Genomic DNA, 14,982 nt, shown 5'->3' with positions numbered 1-14,982 from the left:
GGACTCTGGAGCTCACTCCCCACCCCCCAAACAACAAGATCCCTCAAGGGTGTGTGGGCTGACTGCCTGAAGTAATCTTGTGTTTCAATCCTGCGACTACACAATTGGTTTGAAAGATAAACCTTAAGGTGTCTTTCTGATACCCTGCAATGCCTGCCTCCCCTCCCCACCCTGGGCCCATGCCCCTTTAAACCTGCCCCCCTAGGAGGAAGCACTGCAGCAGGCACCCCAGGCGGGGTTCTTCTTTTCCTCATCAGTCATGTCCTTCTGAGATAAGGTTTCTCCATAAAGGTAGGAATATGTCCTGATTCTCAAGGCTAGAGAGCAGGCAGGATGGGAGAGACGGGGCCACCAGGGGAGAGGGTGATGAAGGGAAGGTTGCTCAGGGTAGGCTGTCAGCCCACACACCCTTGAGGAATCTTGTTGTTTGGGGGATGGGGAGGGAGCTCCAGAGTCCCTTGTGGCTCCAGGACCCTCCCCTATGGATTGGCCCAGCCTACAGAGGGACATGGTAGAAGCCTAGATTGCCAGGACCTGAAGTGGACAGCGAGTCAGGATGTGGTGAAGAGGCTCCTGGCTCCTAGTCCTTCTGTGCTTTGGTCCCCTCCTGAGCCTTTGAAGATGAGGCCAAGTCCACACCTGCCCTACAGCACCCTCTCCTGGTGTTCACAGGTGGACTCAGGTGTCTGGCATCCTGGCTCCTTCCCTGATGCCCTCCCCATTGACCTGGACACTGTTTATTCATTGCATCCCCTGGGTCCTGGGGCTTCTTGGTCAGCTATCACTCACCTGCTGCTCTTGTCCTGGTGTACAGGTCCACCTGTGACCCACTACACCACCATGAGTCCCTGTAGCCTAGGTGGGAATGGGTGCTGCCAGGTGGGGACAGCTACAGGTACCAGGATCACAGGTCTTCATTACCCCAATTGGAGTTGTCAGCAGTCAAAAATAGCTTGGATGTGGAATGCGGATGCCTGCGCCTGCTCTCCTCACCACCTGTCAATGGACCTACTGACTTATGCCCCCCCGAGCCAGGATGGAGCCTGCCCAGTCACAGATCTCTGGCTCACTTACAGCCTTCCAAGACTTGTGGCTGGTCAGGGCATATTTCCTCTTCAGCAGCAAAGTGGACTCTATCCCCAATTAGAGGGCCTGGAAGGAGAACCTCCTATGTCATAGCCTCTAGGGAGAGGGTTCTGGGGACAACTGGGAGAGGAGAAGGCAGGGGCCCCAAAGTGTCAGGCCAATGGCCATCCTAGCTGGTTCCAAGCCCCACACGCTGGAGCAAGCAGCCCAGGCCTCAGCCAGGCTGCAGGGAGGTGGACTGAGCCACTAAGAGTCAGCAGTTACCCCACCATGGGAGGCCTTGGTGTTTGGGTAGACAGGGTGGAGAGGACATCCTTGAGGTCAAATCCTGCTACACCCCACCATGTCAGTTGCCCCAAGATCCTTCCAAACCTTGTAAGTGTAGAGTTACAAGGGACTTGTCTCTTTTGTGTCAGTTTCTTTTGGAGATGTGATACCTTTTCCCCTCCTCCACTTTCCATGCCCTGGATGCAGAGGTCACTCATGGCTTCTATATCGCTGTCTTTGTAGTCTGCATGGCGTCTGGCCAGCCCTTCCAGAGAGCCGCAGGGATGTGGCATGGCCCATGCTGAGCAGGTTCCTGCTTTGTTGTGCTCAGTGCCTTGTAGTCACCACCTGGAAATTCTTAACCGTGTTTTTGAATGTGTGCTTTGTCAGTGGTGTCTGAGTGATAGTGGTGAGGGCACTGGAGTGTGGAGCATCTGCCTCCTGCGAGACTGTCTCCCTGGGCAGGTCTCCACTGCCTGCTTCCCGGCATCCTGGTGCCCCAGCCCCACCTGGCTGCCCTCGTGGAAGGTCAGGCCTGGGCTTGTTCAACATGCAAGCTCTGTGTGTGAGGGGAGGGACCGGTGGGCTGCTGACACAGTCCCAGTAGCCTAGCCTGAGAGTGAGGCAGGTTAGACTCAGGAAAAGCATCTTCCTGACCCTCAGGCACCTTCGGACCCAGAACAGGGGGGTAGGGTGGGTGAGAATAGCCAGGAACCCAAAGCATTTGAGCAAAACAGGATACATTGCTCAACCCGCAGAGCATGGGCCAATCACAATAACCCATTTACAATCCTTAATTAGAATGTCTAGGCAGCCTATTGCAATAGTTTATTTACAATACTTAATTTGCATGGTCACTAACCAATCACAAGAATATATAGACAGCCAATCACAAGAATATATACACAGCCAATCACAGTTGCCCACTTACAAACCTTAATTTGAATGCTCACTAACCAATCACAATGTAACAGCATTTCAAACTCCCTCTCTCTTTAAACCGTTGAAAACCGTTGGGCTAAACCACCTGCGCGCTCCCGTCCCTGGAACGTGCCCACTCTGGGTTCTTAATGGTGCACTTTCTTTTCTGTCAGTGATCTTTTCTGACTGGGTTGCACTTGCTTATCTCATTCTTGAATTCCTTCTCACCCGAGATGTGGACACTGGAAAGGGACTCTGGTGACAAGGGAAGTCTGGCAGCTTCTGTCTTAGCGGGCCAGCCAGGAGCTGCCTCGCAGCGTTCGCGACAACTCACCCCCAGCCCTGCCTATCTGACTGGAGTGAGGTGATCATGCAAGCCCGTAAGTGTCCCCCCTGCCCCCCAGGTGTCACAGTGAACAAGCTGGTCCACTTTCTTATCGCCGCTCACAGCGCCGCGTTTCCCACCCGCGCCGGTTGCGGCAGCTGTTCGGCAGCAGACCTGACGTGGGGCCTGCTGCACCGCCTGGGCCCCAGCCCGAATCCTCGGGTCTCGGTCCCCGCTGCCTGCCAGCCTTGAAGACGCTGCAAGAGGGGCCCGGGGCTGGAGCCCTGGCTGGGCACAAGGGACACGGGAGCCGCCGAGCGGCGCCGCACGTGCAGAGAACAGCGGTGCAATCGCCTTCGCTGCCTCTGGGGTTTAAACTCAGTCCCGAGTGCGACCGCGGGCGGCGGTAGTGAAAGCTGCACCCCACTCGCGTCCCTCTTCTCTCCGCCCCGGCTGCAACCCACCGGTCGCCGGGCTCGGTGGCGCGTGCAGGTAGCCCCAGCTTTCCTGGCGGTGGATGGTGGGTGCTGGGCGTGTCGGGACTGCGGCGCTCTATGGAGTGGGTGTCCTCACCGGGCATGGCACCACCATGGGGTTCTCGGCGAAAGCCAGGGGCATCAGGTTGTGTAAGGGGGGGTGCGTATCCGGCCCAGGCTGGACACCGAGCAGGTCAGACTCCCCGTGCTGGGTGGCAGAGGGACCACGCGGCCCGGGCCAGGAAGCCTGTGCCCCTCCGCCCCCGCTGCGGGAGCCGGGGACTCTAAGAGGAGGATCCACCTGGACTGGGGGAAGCAGACCCTGGAGGCGGATGTGGCCACGCCGGCCCTGCTGTCCCGAGCCCGGTACCTGCTGTCGGGGCCCCGCCCGGGCGGAGCTGAAGTAGAGTTAGCCTGGGAAGGCCCCACTCGGGCCCCACGCTCCCCTTGGCGTTCTCACTCCTGGCTGCGGGGCTCGGCTGAGAGGCCCGCCCGGCCACCCCAGTGAGGCCCAGTGGGCTCGGGTTTAGGAGTTGCAGGCGCAGCCGCTGCGGCTGGGCGCGATCTTCCTTCACAGCCGGCCCCTTCGGTGTCCGCGCCGTCTCCACCAACTGCCCTAAAATGGACTGTTTGCCCTGCAACTCGCGGTGCCAGCGCCGCCTCCAACTCCACGGCCGCCCGGTCCTGGTTCTCCCCCACACCGCAGTGTTTAGCGAGCCACACCCGGGGGTCTTCTCAGAAGTTTCCGGCTGGCCGCACTCCAGCTGCCAGGACAGTAGTGGCGGCCGCGCTGCCGCATAGGCGCGGTCCTGCGGGTCCTCAGCGCTGTCCTCGGCACCACGTGGCAGCACCAAGGCCTGCTGCCCTCCCTGACCCGCCGCGCGGCCACACGCAGCACGAGCCCCCTTCCCGCCCGGAGTCCCCCTCCTGCGAGAGGCCGCCGGCCGCGCGCCCCGCCCCCTGCTGCAGGCCAGAGCCGGACCCGCGCGCGCAGGCTGCCTGCGGATGGCTGAGGCCGCGGAACCTGTGCCACAGCCTGAGAGGGGGAGCGGCCGCACGCGCTCCTATGGCAGAAATGGTGTAGCATAAGGCGCGGGACCCCGCGGGCTGCACAGTGGACCGCTTAGCCACAAGGGCAGTGGCTGCTGCGGTGACTGCCATCCAGGCTGTGGTGTGTCCCAGCAAAATCCACACACACACACACACACACACACACACACACACACACACACAAAGTGCTGTGCGCAGCACTAGAACTGGGCACACGAGATAAATAATAAAAGAAGTAGGGAATTTGCAGTAAAATAGGGTTTTTTTGGTCATTTTTTATGCAAAAGCTAAAATTGGTACTCTAGTTCGCTTCTGTTCCAAAATTAAAACAAGAAAATGTACATATTATACTGATTTCAGAACTTTAGTGTGTCTTCAATGAACAAACTTATGTACTGTGATGATTGAGAAGGAAAATGAAAATTTTCTGGTTGAATGACTTGGTGTATTTAAAGTCACAGGCAGACCAAGTGCTTCTCAGTAGTCACACATCCTGCAGTGTGAGTGGCAGAAACAAAGCTGTCTCTCCAAAGAAAAGTTAAGGATAGCACGTTTGATTTCTACAGAGTAAATCTTTTTTTTTTTTATCAAACTCTTTGCCGTTTTTAAATTGTATCTGGAATAGTGTCAATTATTTTCTCCTGTTTTCACAGGTGAAATAAAGAAGTTGTGCAAAGAATCCCAAAAATGGTAATTATTTTGTTTGTTAAAAAGTAATTTTGAGGTACTTTGTTGGTGCTATGCACAGTGTGTGTTCCAGACATACACTAGTAAACAGAATAGACAACTTTTTGTCCTCTTGGAATTTTAGTTATGCCGAGGACACAGATGATAAACAAGCAAAACATCACACATCCAGTATGATATCAAAGAGAGAGATGCAATTTTAGCAACTCCCCAAGTTGTGTCTCCCCTACTAAAGGTCCTCTCTATACTGTGATAAGCTAGTGTAGGTAAAATCTTTGAAAAGTCTCTGTGAAGTCATTATATATGAAAAACAAATTTCCTTTCAGTTTCAGTTTGTTTTTTATATGTTGACTTGGGTCTCAACTTTGAATATAATTTTGCAGCTGACAATAAACAAAAAGCCATTACTTGTGAGAATGTGAAGGATGCTCGTTGTGGAAATGTGAGGGACTAAGTAATACTTACAGGGACTTCCAAGGGGAGGTGTGAGGGTGGAGACAGGAAGAATGGATGGGAGTTACTCCTCCCCCCTCTGCTCTTTGCATTGTTTCCTGTAGATTATGAGAAAATGGGAACTTTGCTTTCATATAGCAACTTTTAAGAGAACTGATGGAATTTTGTTTTTGGCATGGAATTTGAAAATGTGTTCAAGATAATTTATAAAAACTTAAACTGAATGTGAAATAGCCCCTTTTTTAAATTCGTTCCCTTCCTAATTCAAGGAGGTAGTAGGGCTGTGCGAGGAAGAAGGTATGGAAAATGCATGGCTCCAGAGGTCTGCATCAAAATAAGCTCATTGTAGTGGCCTTACCCCAGGGGCTGAGAGGAAGGTGGGTTGGAGTGCTAAAGGAGAGTCAGAGATGTCTGACAAGAGGCAGGGGCCCTGCTTACTGATACTGTCACGAAGTAGATAGCATCAGTTCAGAGGAAAATAGTGATCCTGGCCTTGTCACAGTGCTTGTGCTCAAGCAGGGCAGGGAGGAGCAGAGCCAGCGTTTTAGAAGAACATCTAGGAGAACTCCAAATTTGTATCTTAGGTGCCACCCAGGTGCCCAAAGTTCCTGGGAATTGCCAGGTTATACACACATAGCACAGCATCCATCTTAGACTCTATAAATAACACTGAAAACTCAGGAATAAATGTGACTACTATAAGAAAATTACAGTCCTGGCCCCAATTTTCTTGAAAGTTTTCCCTAAAAGAGACCATACAATATTTGTGCATCTGCTTCTGGCTTATTTTGCACAACATAATTTGCTCAAGGTTCATTCACCATCATTTCATGACTTCATTACTTTCTGTAGCCACACAGTATTTCATCATATGTATACACAGCAGTTTGCCTTTCTGCTTCTCAGTCATTGTACACTTCAGCCACCTCCATCCATTGGTCATCATGGATAATGTCCAAATTGAACAGTCCGTGTCTCCCAGCATCTTCACTTAGTTGTACAATCACCATCACTCTCAATTTTTGACATTTTTCATTGCTCCAAAGAGAAACATAACACACTCAACAAAGAGAAATTCTCAAACTCCCCTTAACTCTTATCCCTCCCCCTTAGTTATTTAACCCTAGCATTGCTGTGGTACCTGTCTTCCTGTTATATATAGCCCATAACATGTGTGCCAGTTTAATGCTGTTATGTACCCCCAGAAAAGCCATGCCCCTTTTCCTGATTCAGTCCTAAGAGGGCAGCCATGTTTCTATTAATTCTGATTTAATATTGTGGAGTGGAAACTTTGATTGGATTGTTTCCATGGAAATGTGAGACACCCAATTGTAGGTGTGAACTTTTGATTAGATGGAAATCTGACTTCCCACTTAAGATGGCTCTTGATTAGTTTACTGGAGTCTTTTAAAATAGGAAACATTTGGAGAAACCTGGATGTGGACATACATATAGGTGTTCAGAAATGCAGAAGCCCTTGGAGAAGCAGTTGATTCTGAGCCAACAGAGATACAGGTATTTGGAGATGTTTGGGTGCTGACAGAGAAAACAGCCCTAGATATGGATATTTGGTGATGCAGAGACCAGCAACCATTGCCTTGTGCCTTCCCATTAGATGCTAAGTAAGTCAGAATCCAGTGTTTTGTCCTGGAGGAGATATGTGAAGGCCCATAAACACTCACCCATGTACCTTCCCATGTGACAGACATTAGCCTTTCTTGAGTCAAGGTATCTTTCTCTGGATGCCTTTGTTTGGACATTTTCATGGCTTTAGAATAGTAAATTTGTAACTTAATAAATTCGCTTTTCAAAAGCTGTTTCTTTCCTGGTTATTTATTCCAGCATCATTAACAAACCAAAAGAGCAGGTAACAGTTTTCCCCCATACCTGTGTATTATTTACTGTTTGTACAAGATTCATACCTTTGAAGTAGTTCAAGCAAATACTTATTTATATTTGTAGTGTTAATCATTGAGTTATATGGCTTTCAAACCTTCACCTTCAATATGACAATATTACTTATAAACCCACCAATGAACTACTATCACTTCTTTCCATTCCCATATTCAACTTCAACCTCATTAGGTAACTTCATCCATATCTGGATTCTGTGACACACAAAGTTCCCTATATTTTACAGTATAAGACTCTGAGTATTTCTTTACCAGGGTTATATTAACAAAATTATGCAATATCTAAGGTCATCCATGTTGTTATATGCTTCAGGACATCATTTCATCTTAAATGCTGCATAATCTTCCAGAATATGTATAATAGCACTTTTTGTTTATCCACTCATCTGTTGATGGGCACTTGCATTGTTTCTATCTTTTGGCAATTGTAAATAATGCTGCTGTGGATATAAGTGTGCAGATGTTTGTTCATGTCACTGCTTTTCAGCTTTTCTGGGTATATGACAAGTGGTAGTATTTCCAAGTCACAGAACAGCTTGATGCTTGGTGTTCTACAGTGGCTGTGCCCCACTATCCATTCCCACCAGCAGTGCATAAGTGTTCAATTTCTCCACATACTCTCCAACATTTGTAGTTTTCTGTTTGTTTATTAGCAGCCATTCTTACAGGTGTGAGGTGATATCTCACTTTAGTCTTGATCTGCATTTCCCTTATACATAATGAAGATAAACATCTCTTCATGTGTTTTTTAGCCATTTGCTCTTTGGAAAATGTCCATTCATATTTTTGCCTATTTTATAATTGGGTTGGTTTTTTTGTTGTTGTTGAGTAGTATGATTTCTTTATATATACTAGATATCATATGTACCCTTATCTGATATGTGGTTTCCAAGTATTTTCTCCCATTGTGTTGGCTGCCTTTTCACCTTTCTGACAAAAGTCCTTTGAGGCACAGAGCCATTTGATTTTGAAGGTTCCCATTTATCTGTTTTTTCTTTCATTGCTTGTGCTTTTGGTGTAAATTTTAAGAAGTGATCTCCTATTAGTAGACCTTGAAGATGTTTCCCCATATTTGCTTTGAGGAATTTCATGTTACTGGCTCTTATATTTACATGCTTGACCCACTTGAATTAGTTTTTGAGTAGGGTATAAGGTAGGGGTCTTGCTTTATTCTTTTCGCTATTGATATCCAGATCTTCCATACACAATTACTGAAAAGACTTTTCTGTCGCAGTTCAGTGGATTTAGGCCTTTGTTGAATATAAATCACCATAGATTTGGTGGTATATTTCTGCATTCTCAATTTGATTCCATTCATCAGTGTGTCCTATCTTTGTGCCAGTATCATGCTGTTTTGACCATTGTGGATTTATAATAAGATTTAAAGTAAGAAAGTTTAATTCTTCCCTAATTGCTAGTCATTATTAAGATATTTTTTGGCTTTTTAAGATAATTTTCCCTACCGAATAAATTCTTAATTTTTTTATTGTTAAATATAACATATACAAAGAAAAGAGAGAAAAAGCAATTACTTTCAAAGTACACTTCGAAAGTAGTTACAGAACAGATTTCAGAGTTTATTATGGGTTATCAATACACTATTTCAGAATTTTTCTTCTCGCTGCTCCAACATTGGAGACTAGAAGTTTTGTGTGTGTGTGAAAAATAACATGTATACAAAAAAGCAGTACATTTCAGGGCACATTGCAGCAATTAGTTGTAGAACAAATTCAATGTTTGGTATGGGTTACAATTCCACAGCTTTAGGTTTCTACTTCTAGTTGCTATATGATACTGGAGACTAAAAGAAATATCAATATAATATTTCAGCAGTCATACTCATTTCTTGAACCCTATCTTCACTGTCTAACTCCACCTTCAACTTTGATCTTTCTCCCATTCTTTAGGAATATCTAGGATATGGCCATTCTATAATTTCATGTTGGAAGGGGATGTTGATAACATGGGATAGGGAGATAGAACTAGTTGATGTTCTGGAGAGGCTGGTCCCTCTGCATTTCAAGACTTATCTGATCCTTAGAACCCATCTGGGGGTTGTATGTTTCTAGAAAGTTATCTGAACACATAGAACCTTTGTAGAATCTTATATAAACTCTAAGTGCAAGTTAGAGTTGCACTTGGGAATGGTTTGGGTTGGGGTTTGGCTAGCTGTGGTAGGTAGCAGAGTCTAACTGAAACTTTCATGAGAGTGACTTCCAGAGTAGCCTCCTGACTCTATTTAAACTCTCTCAACCACTGACACCATATTTGTAACACTTCTAAAGACTTTTGGTCAGAATGGCATTGTTGATCCCACAATGCCAGGGCCAGACTCATCCCTGGGAGTCATATCTCATGCTACCAGGGAGAATTTTACCCCTGGATGTCATGTCCCATGTACATTGGGGAGGGCAATGATTTGAATCTCAGAGTTGGGCTTAGAAAGAGAGGCCACATCTGAGTAACAAAAGAGGTCCTCCAGAAGTAACTCTTAGGCATATCTATAGGTTGGCTAAGCTTCTCTGCCACATACTTAAACTTCATAAGAGCAAGCTTCAGGATCAAGGGCTTGGCCCATTGATTTCTTAATTTGATACTAGCTTTATCAAGTCCTCAAAGTGGGCTTTTGGAATATTGGTTGATAATGCATTGACTATGTAGATCAGTTTGGGAAGATTGTTACACAATCTTTAGTTTGTCAGTTTGTCTATATAATGACATGTTACCTTCCCATCCATGATCAGGGGATATATTTTCACCTATTTAGATCTTTGATTTCTTTGAGCAATGTTTTGTATTTTTCTGTGTGCAAGTCCTTTAAATCCCTGAATACATTTGTTCCTAGACACTTAATTCTGTTAGTTGCTATTTTGAATGGAACTTCTTGTCCCTTTAATTAGTGTACAGAAACCTTACTTCTTTTTGCATTCTAATCTTCTATCCTGCCACTTTGCTAAATTTGTTTGTCATCTCATCTAGCTTTGCCATATGTTTCTCAGGATTTTCCAAGTATAAGATCATGTTTTCTACAAATAATGTAAGTTTTACTTACAACTTCCTTTCTGATTTGGAAATGGAAGCATTTATTTCCTTTTCTTGCCTGATTGCTCTAGCTAAAACTTCTAGCACAATGTTGAGCAACGGTTACAGTGGGGATTTTCTCATTCCTGATCATAGGGGTTAAGATTTCAGTTTCTTACCTTTAAGTATGATGCTGCTGTCAGTTTTTCATATATGCCATTTATCACACTGAGGCAGTTTACTTCAATTCTTATGTTTTGAAGTTTTTGTCAGAAAAGGATGCTGAATTTTGATTAATGCTTTCTCAGCATCAATTGAGATGATCATGGGATTTTTACATTTTAATTTGTTAATGTGTTGTATTAAATGGATTGATTCTCTTCTGTTGAAAGGCCACCCTTGCATGCCTGGTATGAAGCCCAGTTCATAGTGGTGTCTAATTCTTTTAATGTGTCATTGGATTTGATTTGTAATATTTTGTTGAGAATTCTTACATCTATATTCATTAGGGAAATTCATCTGTAGTTTTCCTTTCTGGTAGGATTGTTACCTGGTTTTGGAATTAGAGTGATTTTAGCTTTATAAAATGACTTATGAAGTGTTCTTTTTTCCTTAATTATTTGGGAACAGTTTGAGCAGGATTGGTGTTAATTCTTATTGGAATTTTTTATAAGAATTTGGAATGTTTGAATAAAAATTTATTTAATTATCAAGTTTATTTAATAGTAATAATAAATCATTGAATTTCTTCAATTATTGAGTAAATATTTGGAATGTTTGATAAAAATTTTGAATGTTTGGAATGTTTGAAAAAAATTTGGAATGTTTGTTAAAATTCCCCAGATGTGAAGCCATCTGGCTGTGGTATTTTCTTTGTTGGAAGATTTTTTTTTTTTTGCATGGGCAGGCATTGCTAATCAATCCCAGCTCTCTGTCATGGCAGGCAAGAATTCTGCCATTGAGCCATCATCACACTGCCCTGTGGGAAGAGTTTTGATGACAGATTGCATCTCTTATGATTGGCTTGTTGAAACCTGCTATTACCTCTCAAGTCAGTGTAGGTTGATCATGTGTTCCTAGAATTTGCCCATTTCACCTAAGTCATCTCATTTCTTGGCATATAATTCATAGTTTCCTCTTAAAAAATACTTTATTTCTTCAGAGAGTGTGGTAATGATCCCCCTCTCATTTGATTTTTTTATTTCCATCCTCTCCCTATTTTCATTGTCAGTTTAGCTAGGGGTGTATCAGTTTTATGATTTTCTCAAAGAACTGACTTTTAGCTTTACTGACCCTTTCAATTGTTTTTTTGTTTTTTGCATGTGTTCTCCAATTCATTCATTTCTACTTAAGTTTTTTCCTTTCTTCTATTTGCCTACAGTTTAGCTTGCTGTTCTGTCTCTAGTTCCTCCACGTGAGCAGTTTAGTCTTCCATTTTTTCTTTCTTATTTGTAAAAACATGCATTCCAGGGCAATGAATTTCCCTCTCAGCACTGCCTCTGATGCATCCCATAAGTCCTGATATCTTACATACTCATGTTCATCTTTCCCACGATAGTTATCAGTTTGTCTTGCAATTTCTTCTTTGACCTATTGATTATTTAAGAGCATTATTTAATCTCCAAATGTTTGTGAAAGTTCTGGTTCATTGCTGGTTATTGATTTCCAGCTTCATTCCATCATGGTCAGAGAAGGTACTTTAAATAATTTCAATCTTTTAAAATTTATTAAGACCTATTTTGTGTCCAAACATATGATCTATTCTATAGAAGGTTCCAAGAGCAGTAGAGAAGGATGTATATACTGGTATTTGGGGTGTAATAACCTTTGTATGTCTGTTAGGATTAATTCATTTATCACATTGTTTAGGTTTTCTGTTTCCTTATTGATCCTCTAAGTGTTCTATCTATAGAGGAAAGTGATGTATTGAAGTCTTCCACTATTATTGTTGAAATGTCTATTGCTCACTTCAGTTTTGCCAGTGTTTGCCTCATGTTCTTAGGAGACCCTTGATTAAGGACATAAACATTAGTGATTGGTAATTCTTCCTGGTGAATTGTCCCTTTTATTAATACATATTGTCCTTCCTTGTCTCTTAAGAAACATGTTCATTTAAAGTCTATTTTGTCTGATATTAGTATGATTATTCCTGCTTTCTTTTTTTCACATTTTTTATTGTAAAATATAGCATGTGTACAAAAAAGCAATACATTTCCAAGTACATTTTAACTAGTAGTTATAGAACAGACTTTAAAGTTTGGTATGGGTTACAGTTCTATGATTTCCATTTTTTCTTCAAATTATTTCAAGTCGCTGGAAATATCAATATAATGATTCAGCAGTCATACTTATTTGTTAAATCCTACCTTCTCTGTCATACTACTCCTTTTTTCTGTGAAAAATAACATATATACGAAAAAGCAAGAAATTTCAAAGTACATCAAGGCAATTAGTTGTAGAACACATTTTAGAGTTTGGTATGGGTTTCAATTTCACAATTTTAGGTTTTTTTCCTCTAGCTGTTCTAAGATACTGCAGACTAAAAGAAATAGCAATATAATGATTGAGCAATCATACTTGTTTGTCAAATCCTACATTCTCTGTATAACTCCACCATCACCTTTGATCTTTCTACCACTATTTAAAGGAATTTGGGCTATTCCCATTCTAAATGTTTCATGTTGGGAGGGGCTGTTGATAATATGGGATGGGGGATGAACTAGTTGATGTCCTGGGGAGGCTGGCCCCTCTGCATTTCAGGGCTTAACTGGTCCAGGGACCCATTTGGACCTTTTAGATTTCTGGAAAGTTACCCTAGGGCATGGAACCTTTGTAGAATCTTATCTAAAGCCCTAAGTGTTCTTTAGGATTGGTAGGAATGATTTTGGTTGGGGTTTAACAAGTTATGATAGGTAGCAGTGTCTAACAGAACCTTGCATAAGCGTGTCCTTCTGAGTACTTAATTCTATTTGAACTCTCTCAGCCACTGATACCTTACTTGATACACTTCTTTTCCCTGTTTCGGCCAGGATAGACATTGTTCATCCCCACAGTGCCAGGGCTCATCCCTGGGAGTCACTTCCACACTGGCAGGTAGACTTCACCCCTGATGTCATGTCCCAGAGAGTCAGGAGGGCAATGACTTCACTTGCAGTGTTGGGCTTAGAGCGAGCCCACATCTGAGCAACAAAAGAGGTCCTCCTGAAGTAACTCTTAGGCACATACCTAGAGAAAAGCTAAGCTTCTCTGCTACCTACATAAGCATCACAGGAACAAGCCTCAAGATCAAGGTCTTGGCCTATTGCTTCAGGTGTCCCTAATGTTTGAAACAGTATCAGGGGTTTCCCCTGTAGTAAACTTTTTTAAATTGAAAAACCTTCAAACACATATATTGTACATGCATGGTGTACAATCAGTGGCTCACAATAATCATCACATAGTTATGAATTCATAATCATGATCCTTTTTTAGAACATTTGCATCATTCCAGAAAGAAAAAGAAAAAAACTCATATATACGATAAACCTTAACCCTTCCTCTCATTGACCAATAATGTTTCCATATACCAAATTTATCTTGCCCTTTGCCCTCCCTATTATTTATTTATTCTTTATCCATATTTTTTACTCATTTGCCCATAACCTAGAAATAAGGAACACCTGGCACACAGTTTTCACAGCCACAAAGTTGTACTGTAAATGTTATACCTTTATACAACTGTCTTGTAGTATGTAGGCTAATAGAACAGAACTCAACAGTTTCAGGTACTTCCCTCTAGTCACTCCATCACAGCATAAACTAAAAAGAGGGATATCTATGTAATACCCACAAATAACCTCCAGGTCAAATGTTTGAAATTACTCAGCTACTGAAAGTTTGTGTCTCATTTCTGTTTTTCCCCTTTTGGTCAGGAAGTCTTTCTCAATTTCTTGATGCCAGGCTTAACCCAGGCTTTCTGCTTTCTATTGCCAGGGAGATTTAAATGCCTGGGACTCATATCCCACATGGAAGGGAGGGCAGTGAGTTCACCTGCTGAGCTGGCTTAGAGACAGAGGCCACATCTGAGTAACAACAGGTTCTCTGGGGGGCAACTCTTAGGTCTAATTTTAAGTAGGCTTAGCCTATCCTTTGCAGGAAGAAGTTTCATTCAGGTGAACCCCAAGATTGAGGGTGCAGTCTATTGATTTGGTTGTCCCCACTGCTTGCAAGAATATCAGAAGTTCTCCAAATGGAGAAGTTGAATATTTCCTCCTTTCTCCCCATTACCCCAAGGAGACTTTGCAAATACTCCTTTATTCACTACCCAAATTAGTCTGGGATTAATCAGGGCATAAAGTAGCCTGGACAAACCAACAAAATCTCATGCACTATTCAAGATTCCATGTACTTACAGTGTTCAACTAAACTGACCATACAAATTAAATTAGGACATGCACTACCCAAAATATATATTTTGCACCAAATAAATATCTCTCCCTTTAGTTTCACTCAGAGGTTGACGTTTTAAAATATGGATGATATCATCCTTTACCCAGTCTTATTAATATACCTTAATCTTATCCAGATCAGCTTCATTCATATCTCTACTTGAGGTCTGATTACTTTTTCAACTTTTTAAACAGTTCCTGTATGTGTTACTGCTCACTTTCATAGCTTCAGAGCACTAACTATGAGTCTCAGGTGTCATAAATACCTGAAATTTCTGGGAAAGAATATATTATATATAAACAGCTCAGTATTTCAGAACTTAAAATTAACAGTTACACCCCATGAATTTATGTGA

General features: G+C 43.3%; 1 long non-coding RNA gene across 14 annotated transcripts in view; it reads left to right on the top strand.

The window, feature by feature from the left end:
* The first annotated feature begins 2,334 nt into the window (after window positions 1-2,334).
* LOC143672719 (uncharacterized) overlaps window positions 2,335-14,982 on the top strand; it is a 62,121-nt gene continuing 49,473 nt past the window's right edge. For 2 of the 14 annotated variants that reach the window (XR_013169976.1, XR_013169981.1), the window contains exons 1-2: window positions 2,335-2,654; window positions 4,779-4,815. This is a non-coding gene — a long non-coding RNA (uncharacterized LOC143672719). The other 12 variants (XR_013169983.1, XR_013169979.1, XR_013169982.1 and 9 more) reach the window with 8 other exon arrangements.

Source organism: Tamandua tetradactyla (assembly GCF_023851605.1).
Source record: "Tamandua tetradactyla isolate mTamTet1 chromosome 4 unlocalized genomic scaffold, mTamTet1.pri SUPER_4_unloc_1, whole genome shotgun sequence".
NCBI lineage: Eukaryota > Metazoa > Chordata > Mammalia > Pilosa > Myrmecophagidae > Tamandua > Tamandua tetradactyla.
Note: the sequence above shows the minus strand (reverse complement) of the source record. Positions and strands in the feature narration are given on the sequence as shown.